This window comes from Coenobita brevimanus, chromosome 66 (genome assembly GCF_032717465.1).
Source record: "Coenobita brevimanus isolate Jiangsu-jjx chromosome 66, ASM3271746v2, whole genome shotgun sequence".
Classification (NCBI taxonomy): Eukaryota; Metazoa; Arthropoda; class Malacostraca; order Decapoda; family Coenobitidae; genus Coenobita; species Coenobita brevimanus.
The window spans coordinates 13,063,640-13,069,707 of NC_137019.1; positions in this window are offsets into that span (position 1 = coordinate 13,063,640).

Genomic DNA, 6,068 nt, shown 5'->3' on the forward strand with positions numbered 1-6,068 from the left:
CTCTGCTATATCAAAATAAGGCGAGTGCATCAGTGCTCTACATGGGTGTAATGACAGGTGCTGTGTGTGGCAGCCTTGTGGATCAGTGGGCAAGGCACCACCACCACCACGCCACAGGACAAAAAAAAAAAAAAAAAAAAACGCACACATACGCAAACACACATGCACACATATTATCATTGTACAAAATCAAAAGCATAGTGAGGTAGGTCCACATCCCCCCCCCCTCCAATACACAAACCTTTAGAGGAAATTTCACGCAAAATTTCGCTTTCCGACCCTTCCTTTCAAGACAGGTAGGAAAGAAAATATTATCATTAAATCTAGGGCTACACTGGTCATACGATGCTTTCTTTTTGTAAACTTAGCAGGGAGTTAAGAACACTTTTTTTTTTTTTCCCCTGTCGGACTCTGCATTGTCTCTGAAATGCACTCGAAAGGAGGATAAACACAGAGAAATGAACCAGAATAGTAAAACAAAAATGAAGCATAAAAAAAAAGGAAACTGGCAATCGGAATAAGAACTGCAGGCGAGGGGAAAAGCAGGCTTAAGGTGGGAAAAAAAAAAACTAAAAAGGGGAAACGAGCTAAAGACGAAAAAAAGAAAAAAAACCACATGAGCACAGACACCAGACAAAAAAAAAAAAAAAACGTCAAATTAAAGAAAAAGAGGCAAAGGTAAAAGAAATCAAACCAACAGGAAAAGATGAAAGTGGGAAAGGGCAGGAAAAAAAATGAATGGGAAAAGATGAAAGTGGGAGATAATAATGAAAGGAGAGAGAGGCTGGCTGGACCGTGCGATTGGCTTCCACCCCTTCCTCCTCAGTGGATTAGATTTTATGAGCGGGGCTTAGCGAGGGTCAGCCGCGGAATGACCCGAGGACCCCCTGCCGTGTGTGTCTGACCTGGGAAGGGTGGGGGGTCAGGTCCGGCAGGGTCACGGGCATAGAGGACTGGGGGAGGAAAGGATGGAAAAGGGAAAGTGTAGGGTAGAGGGGAGGAAAGTAGGAAAGGAAGGAAAGACGATAGGATACTGGGCAAGTGTAGGGTAGAGGCGAGAGACGGTAAGAGGAAAACAGAGAGGAGGGGAGGGAAAAGGGTGAAGGCAAGGGAGGGGCGGTAGGGAAAACTTAAGACAGAATTAACAGCCAGCAAGAAAAAGTGAGAAAGACCACCAAACAGCATGAAAAGACAAGACGCAGAAAAATGAACTCTGGAAGTTAGAAAATAATGATTACGGTGGAAGTGGGAGAGGAGGGGAGAGGAGAAGGTGGGAGAAGGACGGGGTAAGGTGGGAGTAGGGGTGCGAGTGGGTATGAGGAGAGATGTGGGATGTTTGACGGTTGTGAGAGGCCAGACATTTTTATAACGGGGACGGAGACATCAAGCGAAATGTACTCTATCTGATGTGGTGGCAGTGTATAAGGAAGAAAGAAAAAAACAGGAAGATGCGTGTGATAAGGATGTTTGGAGGAATTACTGTGGGGGAGGGTGGTGGAAGAAAGGAAGGTGAGGGTAAACAAGACTGTACAGGTGTGTGTGTGTGTGTGTGTGTGTGTGTGTGTGTGTGTGTGTGTGTGTGTGTGTGTTGTGTGTTTGTGTGTGTGTGTGTGTGTGTGTGTGTGTGTGTGTGTGTGTGTGTGTGTGTGTGTGTGTGTGTCTCTCTCTCTCTCTCTCTCTCTCTTTCTCGGCTTTATCCGATTACCATCTGCCATTCAGTGACGCCTGAGGATGTGACTTCTCGCTTCTGTTGTTAAGTCTCATTATTAATACAATATATTTTACAGTAATGAGTTTCAATGGTGGTAGTGAAGCATGTGTAAGAGGGAAGAGAAAGTTAAAGAAGGATGCAGATAAGGATGCAAGTGGAAAAAGGAGAAGCATGAAAAGTAGATAGATGAGAGAGAGAGAGATAGAGAGAGAGAGAGAGAGAGAGAGAGAGAGAGAGAGAGAGAGAGAGAGAGAGAGAGAGAGAGAGAGAGATAAGGGAGGAAGAGGAAGTGAGTGAGGTAGGGACGATGAGAGCGAGCGAACCAGCAAGCGGAACGGATGAAAGCCTGTAAACTGTCTAATGGGTTTACACGGGGTCATAGGAGCGGCTGTAGAGAATCACCATCATTACTCTCCCCGCCAGTCACTCCACACAACTCTCTCGCCGCGGGAATTCTCAACCCCCGTGTAATTATAATCGCTAAGTGGACAAAATAGAGGAATGGGTGCGAGTGTGTGAGTGGGGGAGATGATGTGGGTGGGGGAGATGATGTGGGTGGGGGAGATGATGTGGGTGGGGGAGATGATGTGGGTGGGGGAGATGATGTGGGTGGGGAGATCATGTGGGTGGGGGAGATGATGGGTGGGGGAGATGATGTGGGTGGGGGAGATGATGTGGGTGGGGGAGATGATGTGGGTGGGGGAGATGATGTGGGTGGGGGAGATGATGTGGGTGGGGGAGATGATGTGGGTGGGGGAGATGATGTGGGTGGGGGAGATGATGTGGGTGGGGGAGATGATGTGGGTGGGGGAGATGTGGGTGGGGGAGATGTGGGTGGGGGAGATGTTATAATCACAATTTCACTTTCCCCACACTATTCTATCCAGTTTTGAAGTGGTTACCCTTTTATAGCCAACAACCTTTTTTTTTTTTTCACTCTGGCTCTTGGCAAACGATTTTATTTAGCAATGGAGAAAGCCTTCGTTATTAAATGTCTTGGTATCATTACGCCTATCATATTAATTGTCAATAGTTCTCTCCACCACATCTCATCATGTCACTGTCCACCTGGCTCATTTTCGACAGCTTCGGAGGCTGTCAAGTATCTATCCCTTTGCGATTTATCTTTAACATTGCTCCTTCGTGGTCACCTTTAGGTTGTTCTCATATTTTAATACACAAAAAGTCTGCATAAACAGCATGTGAGAATATTAAACTGGTATGCAAAAATAAACAGGTAAATAAAAGACGTTACTGGGCCTCCTTTACCGGCCAGAACAGGGGTCTCTGATAACCATGACTTAGCTGCATAATTGTAAGCTCTCTCATTCCTCCCCTTTCTCTCCCTCCCTCCCTCTTTTTACCTCTCTCCTCCTCTTTCATTCTTCCCACTGTCTATCTGCAAACCTGTTCTTCTTATCCACCTCCGATCATTCCATATTCCTTCACTTATCTCCTTTCTTTCTCTCCATCTGCCTTTCTCTGTCTCCTTTTTTCCATTCTGCCTTCTCTCCATTTATAAACCCGATCCTGTTTTTCACTTCTGAGCATTCTTTCATTTTCCAACCCAATCTCTCCCCTCCCTTTTTTCTTCCCCTCCTCTTTCTACCCCCCTCCTCCTCCCTCTCTCCTTCCCCAAGCAAATGCCACCCTCTCCGCTGTACAGATGGGTCCTTTTACTAATCTCCGTCTTCCCTTCCCCATTCTCTCCCCCATTTCCCCCCATTGTTATCCTCATTCCTTCTCATTTTCCAAATGTCTATATTTTTCTCAACCTTTTTTCTCATTTTCCCGAAAACTACGGCTATCTTGAACATTGCGTCTCTCTCTCTCTCTCTCTCTCTCTCTCTCTCTCTCTCTCTCTCTCTCACTTTTGAAATAAGTGAGAGACTAAACAACGAAGAATATTTGGCACAGAAAAAGGGAGGAGAGTGAATGGGAAGTGGGGTTAGGGGAAAGGAGACAATGAAGGAAGAGACTGAAAGAAGTGAGTGAAAGAAAAGAGCAATAGAGGTGGAGAGTAGTGAAGAAAGACAGTAGTGAGGGAAGAGTGAATGAAGAGGGGAGGAGAGAATGAAGAGGAGAGGAGAAAATGACGGGGAAGGAGAAAATGACGGGGAAGGAGAGAATGAGGAGGGAGGAGAGAATGGAGAGGAGTGAATAAAGGAAGAGGAGAAAGTGAAGAAGAAAAAAGTGGAGAGAAGAGAATGAAGGAGGAGGAATGACAGGAGAAAAGTGAGAAAATATAAACATAAAAGGAAGGAAACGAAAGATGAGGCGAATAATCTGCAGTAGTGTGTTTGATCCATGCTAGGTACGTACTAGAAGAGGAAAAGGACGACAGAAAAATGAGATAAAAAGGAGAGGAAAAAGAGAGAGAGAAAGGACAGGGTATGGAAGAGGAAATCGGATGAGAGGAGCTGAAACAAAACGAAAGGGAGGCGGAAGAGAATGGAAGATAGGATGGTAGAAGTGGAAAAGAAAACCGAAAAGGCAACGAGAAAAGGAAGGGATGATGAAAAGGAGAAAAGAAAGATGGAAGAAAAGAGAGGTAAAAGGAAGAAGAAAAAAGTGTGGTCGGAAGAAAAATATGGAAATATGAAATGGATGGAAGAGGTAAAAGGATGAATGTTAAAAAAAAAAAAAAAAAAAAAAGCGGGAGAGAAAGGGATGGAAAAAGGGAGAGTAGGGAAGCTAGGAGAAACAGGAAGCGATACAAAAATGAAGGGAGAGACCAGGAGTAAGGGAAGGAGGGAGAGAGAAGCGAGAGAGAGGCGAAGGGAGAGAGAGAGGCGAAGGGGGAGAGAGAGAGAAGCGAAGGGAAGAGAGGGAGCCAAATCGATCCTCATTGGTGATTCCTCTCTCGCGGCCGCCACTTCTGTGCGGGGGTGGCTCTCGGCTCATTAGGGGAGAGGGCCCTTGTTCGGATCGTACTGGATCACCCTACTCTCTTCCCTTTTCCTTCGACCCCCTTTCCTTATCATTCCACACATTTCTTGCCTGTCCTACCCACTGCTCTTCTCTTCTCTTTCGACCCCTTTTCCCAACTCCTTCCTAGCAATTTTTTCTCACACAATTTCCTTCTCTCCAGTCTTTCCCCTCCCCCTTCCTTTCCTTGTAGCACTTCTATAAGGTTACTTTTCATTTTATCTACATTTTTCATCTCCTCTCTTCTATCCCTGTAACCTTCACCAATCCGTTATGCTCCTTCTGCTCCCCTTTTCTCCTTTCCTTCCTCCCTCCCTCTTCTATATTTCCTCTCAGACACTTCTTCCGTGTGGGATTCAATATGCAGCAGAGAACCCTATTTTCTTCCTCGTGAACTCTCTCCTCTTCTCCTCCCTCTTTTTCCTCCACATATTTCTCTACCTATTACCTTTCCTGTTTAAATCTCCCTTCCCTCATCTTTATTTTCTTATTCTTCCATTTCACACTTTCTATTCTGTTCTATCTTATATCCCTTGCCCAGCTTCTTTCCCTCACTTCTCTATCCCCATCCCCTTCTTTTCATTACTTTCATCTCACTTTCATTTATCTACCTCCTCACTCTTCTCTCCACCATCCCTCCCTTTTCCACCCCTCCCGTCGCCCCCCATCGCTGCCTCTGTCATTTGCGGGCGAGGAATCAAGGGAATCAAGATTATATTAGTCCTTAATGACCCACCGAAGTAGTAGTCCTCCATAGCCTCTCATAATCTAGCCTCGGGATTGGACGGAGCTAGTAGGCCTGGGTTATGAGTATGCGCTACGTACTTAAAGACTGCTGTTCTGTTGCATCTTCATTATATGTTCAACCTGAATAATACACCATAAATACGCCCTCCCACCACTCCGCACACCACCTCACCCCTTATACCCCCCACACCCACTCCCCCTACACAATTATTTTAAATCGCTTTACAGACACACAATACATCTTCCCAAAGTTTGACGCTTACATAGACAAAAAAATCGAACCATATGAAACACGCTGTAATAAGGATCGGTTTTTCACTGTGTCTCGAAAGTTGTAGATTTTCTTTAGACTAACTGGAAATATAGTTTCTTTGACTATATACAGTATATTTAATAATAACCATTAAAAAAAAGGCAATATTCAAAACAAAATACCACCTAATGCATATCAGTCTAAAATATCAAAATATCTTACACCATACACAAAATACAATTCACCAATTACCAGCATTAAACACAACACACACACACAAACATCCATTTTTCTCCATCAAATGCGCACCGATCACAAACCCATCTAATGACCCCTCCCCACTGAAGCTCCCAGCAACACATTTAGGGGAGGAAGCTTCCCACACGACCACAATCTATTTCCCCCACTGACAAGCCACCACAATCAATC